This window comes from Bos indicus x Bos taurus, chromosome 1 (genome assembly GCF_003369695.1).
Source record: "Bos indicus x Bos taurus breed Angus x Brahman F1 hybrid chromosome 1, Bos_hybrid_MaternalHap_v2.0, whole genome shotgun sequence".
Lineage (NCBI taxonomy): Eukaryota > Metazoa > Chordata > Mammalia > Artiodactyla > Bovidae > Bos > Bos indicus x Bos taurus.
Genome location: NC_040076.1, coordinates 22,898,784 through 22,913,825, shown reverse-complemented (window position 1 = coordinate 22,913,825; position 15,042 = coordinate 22,898,784).

Below are 15,042 nucleotides of genomic sequence, written 5' to 3'. Positions count from 1 at the left end.
CTGATCACTATGGGGAAGTATAAGAACCATAACACGTGAGCATTCTCCTCTCTTCTGAGTTATAACTACTTCACTTTGGACAACATACTTTGCCTTGGCCAACATAATGTCAAAGGACAGGAATTTCCATCTTCATTTCTAAATATTCCATCTATTAACCCTTCTAAAAGAAAGAAATAAAAACTTCATGGGATCCTAGCGTTGATTTTAAATTATCCTTTTAGCTGTCTAAATGTAAAACTCTATCAAACTGCTCACAATTATATCTCTTACAGAATTATGAAAAAATTCAAACAGTATATATATAATAAGTTAAAATAGCATAAATTTAATATGATGAATAATGTGCTGAAAGTAATTTGATAATATGTGACTCAGTAATAAACAGATATTCCATAGAGTAGGAAAGACTAGAGATCGCTTCAAGAAAATTAGAGATACCAAGGGAACATTTCAGGCAAGTTCAGTTCAGTTCAGTTCAGTCACTCAGTCGTGTCCAACTCTTTGCGACCCCATGAATCACAGCATGCCAGGCTTCCCTGTCCATCACCACCTCCCGGAGTTCACCCAAACTCATGTCCATCTGATGCCATCCAGCATCTCATCCTCTGTCGTCCCCTTCTTCTCCTGCCCCCAATCCCTCCGAGCATCAGGGTCTTTTGGAGTGTCAGCTTTAGCATCATTCCAAAGCCTTATTTCTCTTTCATTGACCAAAGCCTCATTTCTCTTCCTTTGCAATAATTTCAGATAGACAGCTGAGCAAGGAAGGATGGTGATAGAATAAGAGGAGATATATATATATGTATATATATATGATTTTATTCCTCTGGAAAAAACTAGGAGCATTGTATAAGTGAATATACTTATTCAGAAATAGTTATTTACAAACATTTTTGATCAAGAGAGATTTGTATATGCATTTTAGTAGAATATCTAGTCAATTTCTAGTCATTTCTGAATGATATAGGGAGTCGGAAATAAGATGAATAATAGGATGCAATTCTGTTGGGGAACTATGGGAGCCAGTACATACTATATACAGGGCATATACTATATTCAAAGGCTTTGTCATAGTCAATAAAGTAGAAATAGATGTTTTTTCTGGAACTCTCTTGCTTTTTCATGCAAATATGAGCTCAATAAAGGACAGAAATGGTATGGACCTAACAGAAGCAGAAGATATTAAGAAGAGGTGGCAAGAATACACAGAAGAACTGTACAAAAAAGATCTTCACGATCAAGATAATCACGATGGTGTGATCACTCACCTAGAGCCAGACATCCTGGAATGTGAAGTCAAGTGGGCCTTAGGAAGTATGACTACAAACAAAGCTAGTGGAGGTGATGCAATTCCAGTTGAACTATTTTAAATCCTAAAAGATGATGCTGTGAAAGTGTTGCACTCAATATGCCAGCAAATTTGGAAACCTTAGCAGTGGCTACAGGACTGGAAAAGGTCAGTTTTCACTCCAATCCCAAAGAAAGGCAATGCCAAAGAATGCTCAAACTACCGCACAATTGTACTCATCTCACATGCTAGTAAAGTAATGCTCAAAATTCTCCAAGCCAGGCTTCAGCAATATGTGAACCATGAACTTCCAGATGTTCAAGCTAGTTTTAGAAAAGGCAGAAGAACCAGAAATCAAAATGCCAACATTCCCTGGATCATAAAAAAAGCAAGAGAGTTCCAGAAAAACATCTATTTCTGCTTTATTGACTATGTCAAAGCCTTTGACTGTGTGAATCACAATAAACTGTGGAAAATTCTGAAAGAGATGGGAATACCAGACCACCTGACATGCCTCTTGGGAAACCTATATGCAGGTCAGGAAGCAACAGTTAGAATTGGACATGGAACAACAGACTGGTTCCAAATAGGAAAAGGAGTACGTCAAGGCTGTATATTGTCACCCTGCTTATTTAACTTATATGCAGAGGACATCATGAGAAACACTGGGCTTGATGAAGCACAAGGTGGAATCAAGATTGCCGGGAGAAATATCAATAACTTCAGACATGCAGATGACACCACCCTTATGGCAGAAAGTGAAGAACTAAAGAGTCTCTTGATGAAAGTGAAAGAGGAGAATGAAAAGTTGGCTTAAAGCTCAAATTCAGAAAACTAAGATCATGGCATCTGGTCCCATCACTTCATGGCAAATAGATGGGGAAACAGTGGAAACAGTGGCTGACTTTATTTTTGGGGCTCCAAAATCACTGCAGATGGTGATTGCAGCCATGATATTAAAAGACGCTTACTCCTTGGAAGGAAAGTTTGACCAACCTAGAACGCATATTAAAAAGCAGAGACATTACTTTGTCAATAAAGGTCCGTCTACTCAAGGCTATGTTTTTTCTAGTAGTCATGTATGGATGTGAAAGTAAAGAAAGCTGAGCGCCACAGAATTGATCCTTTGAACTGTGGTGTTGGAGAAGACTCTTGAGAGTCCCTCAGACTGCAAGTCCAACCAGTGCATCCTAAAGGAACTCAGTCCTGGGTGTTCATTGGAAGGACTGATGTTGAAGCTGAAACTCTAATATTTTGGCCACCTGATTTGAAGAGCTGACTCATTTGAAAACACCCTGATGTTTGGAAAGACTGAAGGCAGGAGGAGAAGGGAACGACAGAGCATAAGATGGTTAGATGTCATCACCAACTCAATGGACGTGAGTTTGGGTAAACTCCTGGAGTTGGTGATGGACAGGGAGACCTGGCGTGCTGCGGTTCATGGCGTCAAAAAGAGTCAGACACGACTGAGTGACTGAACTGAACTGAATAAACAGATATAGCTATGTATATATATATAATATTTAAAATTTTAAAAGTGAAACACATTGTTTAGAATTTTAAACTAGAAATCAATAATGTCAGTTTGTATAAAATTATTATTAAATGGTCTATTAATGGTATAGAATCAAAGCAAGAGCTTACCAATTTAGCTCCATGATAATGTGTACTATCTGGCTATATTAGGTAGCATGCTATGGGAAAAAGAAAAAAGAGCTATTAAGTTAGACAGACCTGAATTTGAACTTGACCTGTGTCATCTACTGATATCATCTGAGGAATACTGAATATCTCTAAATTTATTTCCCCATCTATAAGTAAGAATTGCTACCTTGAAAAACCTTGAGGCTTATGAAATTTAACTAATGCATGTAAAACTTCAACATGATCCTGGTATTTACTAGCTACCCAGTAATTATTAGTCACAACCAATTTATTTTCTTTTAAATTAAAAATTATTAAAATGTTTAAAATATGCACCACTGGTTTAAAATATGCACCACTGTACAATTACATTTACATAAAATATTTACATTTAATAATTTTGTTTCACCACTTTCCTCTATTTCTAGAATAAGGAAAGATAGCTTTTAGAAAGTATATTAACATAAGTAGCTCCTCTGGATGAATCTTTATGAAATAAATAATAGAATTTATATCTTAAATAACTTTAAATAATATCCATGATCTGACTTTCATTGTTTCAAATAAGCTATTTCATAAATCCACAGTGATTTATTTCTCATGGCACAAACTTTATAATGAAAATACCTTACTTCTGATTTTTTTAAAAACACTTTTAGCTCTAAAACTGTTGGCATTGATGAATAATAACTAAAAAATATTGAGTGAGTGCAATAAAGCAAAAAGCATTAGATTGTATAGTCAATTTCATATGAATCAGAGCTTATCCAGGTTTCAAGGAAACAATAATCATGGGACAAAGACAAAACAAAGAATCCGAAGACCATCAAAATAACTATCCAGGTCTTATCATATCAGGATGCACCAGATCAAAATATGTGATTTTCAGGACATATGTACAGCCATACCAATTACACAGGAACCATTTTTATACACAATTTCACCGTTCTGTATTCAAATAATCCTGCCCAATAAATCCACAGATGCCATTTTATTTTGCTATTGGCAATTCTAACAATTAAGCAATTCTTGCCAAAAGTATTCTTAAGAAAAGAACTCCCACTAGAGAATGCAATCAGTTTGCTAGGATATCTATCAGTAGCATGTTTACAAGTATGTTTGATTGGGTCACTTTCTTTTCCTGTGAACAAATTCCAAGAAGGGAAAAGAATGTAATTCATGCCTGCTGCTTAACTATTTATTTCCTCATTGGATAGTAAGGTAATAACAAAAATTAGCACATAGCAGCCCTTTAAATGAATGAAGAGCTAAGAGTGAACCACATATAGAGACATTCAACCAATGAAGTGGTAGATGAATTGTGATCACCAGAATGGTGTAAAGTTAGGGCCGACACTCAGAGATGGGTGACAGAGAAGAGATCAAGACATAGCTGGAGAAAAGGCAAGTATGGAAGCAGGAATGGAGGTTATACCAGAAAGGGAAGATGAGAGGAAGTATATCAAATAAGGCAAAAAATCAGGAAAATGAGAAGGACCCTGGCAGGAGAAAGAAAAACTAAGGATCTAAAGTCAAAGGGTAGATCAAGGTAGAGCTCAGAAACCATTTAAGCCACCTGGGCATCAGTGGTACTGAAAGCAGCAACCTGCTGCTCTTCATTCTGCTAGAGCAGGAGGCCCTAGCAAACCGGTGTGAGAAGACATGCCATCACATCAGCCTTGTACACATAGGAACTATGCTTTCATACTAAAGCAGGAATGGAACCCACACCCCCTGAATTAGAAGCACAAAATCTTAACCACTGGACCGCCAGGGAAGCCCCATATTTCCTATTCTTATAGGGTTGTTGTTATTTAGTCTCTAAGAGGCGTCCATCCCTTTCGGGACCCCACAGACTATAGCTTGCCAGGCTGCTCTGTCCATGGGGTTTCCCAGGCAAGAATACTGGAGTGGGTTGCCATTTCCTTCTCCAGGGGATCTTTCCAACCTGGGATTGAACCTGTGTTTCCTGCAATAGCAGGCAAATTCTTTACTGCTGAGACACTAGGGAGGAAAGCCCATACCAAACAATCTGCAATCAATAAAAGTGAGTTTGGGGAGCCCAAAACTAGAATTTTCCCTGATTGCTCCTCCTTTATTCCTGTTGCCTATCTTATGTCTGTGTTTAACTGTATACCCCGTTTAATGGTAAGATTTAATCTTACTCATAGCACTTTGCTAATCATGTAATATTTATGATAATTTCAACTTCTCTAGTCTTCCATGTATACAAGTTGACACACAGAAGGCCTGAGTCACACTAGGACTCTGTCCCATCCTACATGACCCCATGAACATGGACCCCAATCTATATTTAATGGATAGAATCTCCTCCCATAGAAATGAGTTTCCCAGCTGCCCTTGAGGAAAAATCTGACTTTGTCCTAGTCTGCCTAGGTAGGCTTTGACAAATCTAATAAAATCATAGTCATATAGTCTTTGTGAGCCCATTCAGAAAACATACCTTCACAGAGAGTCAACTAAACACCAAGTTCTAGGCTACAGCTTTTATGTGCATTATATAGCAACCCATTTTCTTTTTTCTTTTATTTTAAGGAAATAATTTTGTGATATTTCCCTAGCTTATTAAATAAAATTTCTAAGACATCTGCAATTCTGTGTGAATTTTTGATACTGTGGGGAGCCAGGACACGACACTAATTGAATAGATTCCTCAGAGACCTACAAGCTGTCAACTGTATAAAGATTTCTTTTTGTAATGCAACATTTCAGTTCATTGCATACAACATCAAAACCCAAGGATCAGAGAGAATGCAAAATATATTTTAACTGATAGTTAAGAAAAATATATTCAACCTCTGAAAGTGTTTGAAGAAAAGGAAATTATTCAAAATGTTTTTTTATACTCAAACAGTATAGTCCTTGTGGTTAAATATCATTTAAAATAGTGACCTGAGAATTATCATTAACTCTGATGAATATTTTTCCTTTCACTATTATTACACAAAGAAAGCCTAAAAAAGTATAAAGTCACCTATCTCTACAAAAGCATAAAAGAATTGATAGTGTGAACTCAAGGGACTACCTGGAAGAAAATCAGGAACATTCAACATATTTGCATGCATTTGACTATCTAGAGAAGCAGGCCAATTATACAGTTCCCGAAAGGTAGCTCAGTGACAGAAAATTACTTCAAATAGCTTTTTAGTCTATTTAATTGATTATGTATGACCCAGTGATAGTAGTTTGAATTTTATTAATAGTCAAAATCAAAAAGTTTTTTTTTTTTTTAAAAAAGGGAAACTCTAAGGTATTCTATTCAAAAGAGTAAGTATACAGAGATCTGTATATGCAATTACATCAGGCTGAAAATTCACTTTTGATCAATCATGAAAAAATTGCTTTATATTTCCATATATTTATTTTAATTTGAGGAACTGAATGACCTTGTGTCAACCTGGAGGAAAGACCAGGTAAATAACATCATTATTTTACGTTGAAACTCAAAGGAATTTGCATGCAGAATGGCTTAACAAAGATAGACTCCTATGCAAAGAAGAGCTAATTCCTTTGATTATTTTAAGTTATAGACTTAGAAGAAAACTCTCGAGAGTTCCTGGATAGTTTTATGCCATTTCTAGCTTTCATTATCTCTCTGCTCTGAAAACTGATTTTGAGCACCAAGATTCTACTTTAGGATTTCATCTGCCAAAGAAACTATCAGGACTCTTTACTTCAACAGGGAAGGGATAGGCTTCCCACTCCAGTATTCTTGGGCTTCCCTTGTGATTCAGCTGATAAAGAATCTGCCTGCAATGCGGGAGACCTGGGTTTGATCCCTGGATTGAGAAGATCCCCTGGAGTAGGAAAAGACTACCCACTCCAGTACTCTGGCCTGGAGAATTTCATGGACTGTATAGTCCACGGGGTCGCAAAGAGTCTGACACAACTGAGCAACTTTCACTTTACCTCACAGGACCCAACCTCAGCACCATTCTAGCCTTATCTTGATTCAACTTCTATGCTTTGTCTTCATTGAAGTTTAAGGAAATAACAACCATTTAAAAAAAATAAAAGATAATATACCAAAAATGGAGTCACTTATGCTAACATTTGTAAGAATTAGATCTTTGGATTGAGACTTGTGAGTTTGATTCCAGGGACCTACTGATTGTGGAGGCTTTCTCTCTCTTGAAAGAAAGCAAACGTGTTAGTCACTCAGGTGTGTCTTATTCTTTGCAACCCCATGGACTGTAACCCACCAGGCTTCTTTACCCATGAAATTCTCCAGGCAAGAATACTGGAGTAGGTAGCCACTCCCTTTCTCCAGGAGATCTTCCTGACCCAGGGATCAAACCCAGGTCTCCCATATTGCAGCTGAGCCACCAGGGTAGCCCTCTCTCGGGGACAACTATTGCCTTCCTGTTCATTTCATGTTCTGGAAATGGGGCTTGGCAACCATCAGGTTGGGGTGGCCCAGAAATATGACCGACACTCTTGATCACTATACCAATTTGCCTTGAATACTGGTCAGGATATAAGAGAGATAGCATACTGTCATCACAATAGGCTGGATAAAAGAAATTTTGGTAAATACTGTCGCTAAAAGGAATATTTTAATTTTGTCTGTAAGGCAAAGTAAAAAAGTACACTATAGAGAAAGGGTTTCAAGTACATATTGGTTTTACCTACTATGATCGCTAATTTGTGTGTCAATTTGATGGGGCTATGGGGTTGCCCAGATTATGTGTGTTGTGTGTGTCTGTGAGAGTGTTTCTGCATGAGAGTAACATTTGCATCTGTGGGCTAAGTGCACTGCCCTCCCCGTTGTGGGTGGGCATCATCTAATCCATTGAAGGACTAAGTAGAAGAAAAGGCAGAGGAAGGAAGGACTCACTCCCTTTTTGCCTGTCTGACTGGGCTGGAACCCCACTGTTCTCATTCTTTTCCTGCCCTTGGGTGGGGATTTATACTATCAGCTTGCCTGATTCTAAGGTCCTGAGACTCCAGACAGTATATACTCCACTTTCATTTTTCCTGAATCTTCAGCTTGCAGGTAACGCATGGTGGGACTTCTCACCTTCATGATCAAGGGAGTCAATTCTTCATAATAAACTCTTAACATGTTTTATATATTTTATTGGTTCTGTTTCTCTGGAGAACACAGACTAATGCACCTGCCTTATTGGGAACATATGTCTTAAATCCTTGTGCTTATTCTTTTTTCAGCTTGGAGAGAGGTTTCTAGTAATATCTCAGGATGTCACTTTCTTTTCAACTTTTCTTATTCATTATTGTTATCAATAGAATGTATAAAGCTATGGACAGCAAACATATGTTATGTGGATTATTTAATTGAAGATTCAAAAATAATATGCCTAAGTATATAAAACTAAATTTAGTAGCAACAACCATTCTATATTTAGGTTTAACAAACGTAAGTATTAAAGATACCCTAACTTGAAACACATATCACTGTATTGTATAGGTTTTAGTTCTTTTGTCTTGCTCTCCCTCTATATAGTCACTATAAGGTTTTTATATTTTTCTCAGTATACCTAGCAGCTATAATAAAAATTATTGCCTAGAATTTGTTCAACTATAAATGTTGGATGGATTAATGCATTCATGAATAGATTAATATAGAATGTCAAAGTATTTTATTTTGCAAAGACTACAGTAAATTAGTTCACTATAAGCTAAATTTCTACTAATATACTAAACTTAGTATTAAAAGATGAAATTTTAGTGAGAAAAATAAAAGTATTTTAAAAGAGTGATTAAAAAATTAATACATAGTCAGACCCCAAGTCAAATATTATGACTGGTTTTTGGCCCTCTATCAAGGGATATGCTAATACAATACAGAGAGTGAATATACTTCAAAATATTATGAGTGCTTTGAAATTCATACAAGGTGTACATAACTTTAAGGTATTCTACATTTAATTCAAAGTGAAAAATAAGAAATTGGTCTACACATATGTAAAGGCAATTGGTCTTGGCATATTTCAACCACAAAGCTTTAGAATATTGTAGATCTAAAAGTCAATTAATCTCAAAATATCGAAGTCAATTCATAAATAATATTAGTAGCAATTATATCCACTATTTCAACAAAGTTGCATAGTTTTAATAGAATTCAAACAGACTACCTTTCTCTAATGTCATAGAGGAGATCTGTTTTCTACAAAATGACTTTTAGGGCCTTGCAACTAAAGGAGATCAGTCCTGGGTGTTCATCGGAAGGACTGATGCTGAAGCTGAAACTCCAGTACTTTGGCCACCTCATGAGAAGAGTTGACTCATTGGAAAAGACTCTGATGCTGGGAGGGATTGGGGGCAGGAGGAGAAGGGGACAACAGAGGATGAGATGGCTGGATGGCATCACTGACTCGATGGACGTGAGTCTGAGTGAACTCTGGGAGTTGGTGATGGACAGGGAGGCCTGGCGTGCTGCAATTCATGGGGTCACAAAGAGTTGGACACGACTGAGCAACTGAACTGAACTGAACTGAATTTCATATTCAAGGTTGTGTTATTTCATGATCTGAATAAGTATAAACATATAGAATCCTAATTAATTCATTCTACAGCCTATGTTAACTTTGGTACTTAAATGTTGTGAGATGAAGACAACAGATTATTTGCTGTACTTCCCAGATGGCGCTAGTAGTAAAGAATCTGACTGCCAATGCAGGAGATGTAAGAGACATGAGTTCGATTCCTGGGTTGGGAAGATCCCCTGGAGGAGGGAATGACAACCCATTCCAGTATTCTTGCCTGGAGGAGCCCATGGACAGAGGAGCCTCTTGGGCTACAGTGCATAGGGTCACAAAGAGTCAGACACAACTGAAGTGATTTAGCACATACGCACACATGTGTGTAAGAGAAGAGAATATGGTTAAATGGCTTTTGGGAAGAGTTTTTAATATAAGAAAAAGTTATGGATAAGAATTATCATGAACCTACAAATAATGATGCAAGGTCAGAGATATGGGTCCTTACACAGAGATGTGAACAAGTTAATAAGTTGGGGAATGCAATATTTTTAAGTGGTAAATGGTAAGATGGTAAAACTATTCTAGTCTGGATGCGCAGGACTAACCAGAAGGAAGGATAAAAGAAGAAAATCAAGCAATATCCATTACTTTTTAAAGATTTTTTTATGTGGACCATTTTTAAAGCATTTACTAAATTTGTTACAATATTGCTTCTGTGTTATGTTGTTGTTTTTTAAATTGGAGGATAATTGCTTTACAATGTTGTGTTGGTTTCTGCCATACAACAACGCAAATTAGTCATAACTACATATATATATATATCCCTCTCTCTAGTGCCTCCCTCCCACCCCACCGCCACCCCTCTAGGTCATCAAAGAGCACCAGGCTGGGCTCCCTATGTTATATAGCAGCTTTCCACTAATTATCTACTTGACATATGGTATTGTACAAAGGTCAATGATACTTTCTCTGTTTGTCCCACTGTCTTATTTCCCTGCTGAGTCCACAAGTCCATTTTTACATATGCGTCCTCATTCCTTCCCTGCAGACAGGTTTATCAGTACCATTTTTCTAGATATCATATGTATGAGTTAATATAAGATATTTGTTTTTCTGACTTCACTCTATATAACAGGCTCTAGTTTCATCCACCTCAGTACAACTGACTCACACTTGTTCCTTCTATGGCTGAGTAATAGTCCATTATATATCTATATCTCTTTCTCTCTATATATATACATGACCTATAACTTCTTTACCTATTCATCTGTTGATGGACATGTAGGTTGTTTCCATTTCCTGGCTATTGTAAATAGTGTTGCAGTGATCTTTGGAGTAACTGCTAGGCATAGACCCTGAGAAAAACACAATTCAAAAAGAGACATGTATCCCTACCCCAATGTTTTGATTTTTTGGCTGCAAGGCATGTAGGATCTTAGCTCCCTGGCCAGGGATCGAACCTGTACCCCTTGCGTTGAATGGCGAAGTCTTAACCACTAGACCACCAGGGAAGCCACTGTTTTGTGACTGAAAATTTTGAACATGGCACTGGGATAATAGTATACTGCAGTATTACATTGAGATGTACAACCCATGTGGGGAAGGAAGTGCAAACTAGCTGAGATACAATGTGAGATTGAATCTCAAATGATATTATAAAAACTATTTCAATCATTCAGTTCAGTTCAGTCGCTCAGTTGTGTCCAACTCTTTGCGACCCCATGAACTGCAGTAAAATAATCTATGATGAACATAGTGCAAATAAAAACGAGCAAAGAACTTGTTAACCTAATGCATATGATTAAAAGTGAGTCAGAACTCTACTAGATTCAGATTTTAATTATGAAAGTAATTTATTTATTTTTTAATTTTTGAGCACCTACTTTAGGATAAACATCATTCTCAAGAACCTTACATTACAGAGCAGAAGTGAGTGAATGGATGAGCAAGTAACTGAATATAAATAAGACAGTTTAATGTTGTAACATATTCCATGGGGAAAACAGAGCAAGGATAGAGATTAGGTAGAAGGGGGTATTTTTAATAAGGTGACCTGGGAAGGCTCCTCTGAGAAGATTTCATTTGAACAGAGATGTAAACAATGTGAATGAAGATGAATGAGCCACTAGAATATTTAGGAAAAGCACCTATCAGATTTTGTGAACAGCAAGTGCAAAGACCTTGAGAAAGAAGCATGCTCCATATGTATATGATCAATATGCTGTAGGAAGCAGGCAGCACACGTGAAATGTTTTAATGAATTTAATGAAAGAGCTATGACAGACTAATATGGTTTGGTGGAGGACACCAAGGGACTAGCAACCGCGGGAAATACTTAATATCTCTACACACAATGGGGAACAAAAGGAGAAACAGGTTCATTGGAATCTGGCAAGAGTCAATGCCTTGGAAGAAGAATTCTGCAAGAGTTTTAGCTATGAAGAAACACATCCACACTAGAGTGAGGTAACGGAGGAAAAGAATGGGGACAAATACCCCAGACTCCCTCCTGTCCAGTCCTCCAGTATCCTGCTCTGGGCTTCTATTTGTTGAACTTAACAGAAAGTCAGAAGGCAAAGGAATCCAGGTGACTAAATCACAAAGTACAGCCTACAGGTGAAAGGAGGGAGAAAACTGTAATGAATGGGAGAGAGGATAGTGGAGCATCTTCAGCAAAAGACGTATGAGAAGAATCAGAATTTAGTGTGGCTGCAGCTCAGGGAACAAGGGTAGACCCAAAATAGAACCTTGCCATCTTGATCGGAAATCACTGGAATGTCTCATCATAAAAGATAACTCTGCCACAGTGTCAATAAAAGACTGCAGAACAAGAAACTGAAAGCAGATAGACCAGTTAGGAGTCTATATGCACACTAAAAGGGAGCAGGGGAAATAGTAAGACCCCAAGTAAGATCAGATACAGATGTAATACCTGAAAATCAGCTTAAAAATCTTTTAATGAGTATCTATTCCATTCCAGTCAATAGGATACAACGAGGACTTCAGAGAGAAATAAATCACAAACAGGCTTCTTTCTTATAGAGGAGCTCACAGCCCAGCAGAAGAAGAGACATAACAAATACAATAAAGCATGCATTCTTCAATATTTAAAAAGAGAAGTCAAGGGCATTCTATAGTCTCATTTGGAGCTGTGTTAATATGACTCCCCAGAAGGCAATGGCACCCCACTCCAGTACTCTTGCCTGGAAAATCCCATGGATGGAGGAGCCTGGTGGGCTGCAGTCCATGGGGTCGCTAAGAGTCGGACACGACTGAGCGACTTCACTTTCACTTTTCACTTTCATGCATTGGAGAAGGAAATGGCAACCCACTCCAGTGTTCTTGCCTGGAGAATCCCAAGGACAGGGGAGCCTGGTGGGCTGCCGTATATGGGGTCGCACAGAGTCGGACACGACTGAAGTGACTTAGCAGCAGTGGCAGCAGCGGCGGCAGCAGCTGCCAGCTGTTTTGAGTACAGTTTAAGCAGATTCCCTGGTGGCTCAGATGGTAAAGAATCTGCCTGCAGTGCAGGAGACCTGGGTTTGATCCCTGAGTTGGGAAGATCCCCTGGAGAAGATAAGGGCAACCCACTCCAGTATTCTTGTCTGGAGAATCCCATGGACAGAGAAACCTGGCAGGATACAATCCATAGGGTCACAAAGAGTTAGGCACAACTGAACAACTTTCAATTCACTTTTTTAAGCAGGGTACTGAGGAAGAAGGACAAGAAGTGGGTTAAGAAAGAAGAAAGGGTGTTTGGACCAAGTATCAAGTGGGCACTGTCACAGGAGCCTGAGTACGTGAAGGAGGAGCATGGCGGGCCCCAGGTAAAGGGAGGCAGGTGAGAAAGGTGAAAAGGACTGAATCCGAATTGCTCTGCTTTTTATGCTCATTTGGATCGCTCATGTGTTTTAGAAATACTGGTGCACAGAAGCACCCCAAACCAATGAAACCAGAATCTCAAGAAGAGTGGCCTAGGAACCTGTAATTCTAAAAAAAAATCCAGGTGTTTTGGATGCAAAGCCAAAGCTGCTAGCTGCCAGCTCCAAAACGTGAATTTCAGAATAAGAGCCTTGGTTTTATTATGAAGATTTGTAGAAAAATATATATTGTACAAAATGGTAGATTGTCAAGTTCAGTTCAGTTCAGTTACTCAGTCATGTCTGACTCTTTGCAGCCCCATAGACTGCAGCACGCCAGGCCTCCCTGTTCATCACCAACTCCTGAAGTTTACTTAAACTCATGTCCATTGAGTCGATAATGCCATCCAACCATCTTATCCTCTGTCGTCCCCTTCTCCTCCCGCCTTTAAAATTTCCCAGGATCAGGGTCTTTTCAAAACAGCCAGTTCTTCACATAAGGTGGCCAAAGAGTTTCAGTTTCAGCATCAGTCCTTCCAATGAATATTTAGGACTGATCTCCCTTAGGATGGACTGGTTGAATCTCTGTGCATTCCAAGGGACTCTCAAGAGTCTTCTCCAAAACCACAGTTCAAAAGCATCAATTCTTCGGCGCTTACCTTTCTTTATAGTCCAACTTTCACATCTATACGTGATGACTGGAAAAACCATAGCTTTGACTAGACGGATCTCTGTTGGCAAACAATATCTCTACTTTTTAATATGCTGTCTAGGTAGCCTGGTGGGCTGCAGTCCATGGGGTCGCTAGAGTTGGACACGACTGAGCGATTTCACTTTCACTTTTCACTTTCAAGCATTGGAGAAGGAGATGGCAACCCACTCCAGTGTTCTTGCCTGGAGAATCCCAGGGATGGGGGAGCCTGGTGGGCTGCTGTCTATGGGGTCGCACAGAGTCGGACACGACTGAAGTGACTTAGCAGCAGCAGTAGCAGGTTGGTCATAACTTTTCTTCCAAGGAGCAACCATCTTTTAATTTCATGGGTGCAGTCACCATCTGCAGTAATTTTGGAGCTCTTCCCAAAATAAAGTATCTTACTGTACCCATTGTTTCCCCATCTATTTGCCATAAAGTGATGGGACCAGATGCCATGATCTTAGTTTTTTGAATATTGAGTTTTAAGCCAACTTTTTCATTCTCCTCTTTCACTTTCATCAAGAGGCTCTTTAGTTCTCCTTCCCTTTCTGCCGTAAGTGTGGTGTTATCTGCATATCTGAGGTTATTGATATTTCTCCCAGCAATCTTGATTCCAGCTTGTGCTTCCTCCAGCCCAGCGTTTCTCATGATTTACTCTGCATATAAGTTAAATAAGCAGGGTGACAATATACAGCCTTGACATACTCCTTTCCCAATATGGAACAAGTCTGTTATTATTCCATGTCCAGTTCTAACTGTTGCTTCCTGACCTGCATACAGATTTCTCATGAGGAAGGTCAGGTGGTCTGGTATTCCCATCTCTTTAAGAATTTTCCACAGTTTGTTGTGATCCACACAGTCAAAGGCTTTGGCATAGTCAGTAAAGCAGAAGTATATGCTTTTCTGGAATTCTCTCGCTTTTTCGACATTGACAATTTGATCTCTCATTCCTCTGCCTTTTCTAAATCTAACTTGAACATCTGGAGAGGAGTAAAATTGGATAAAGGAATAAGATCTGTTAGGAGTATATGACAGGGTCCAGGTGAAAGCAGTGAGAGATATACCAATAGCTGGGTAATGAGGACAGAGAGG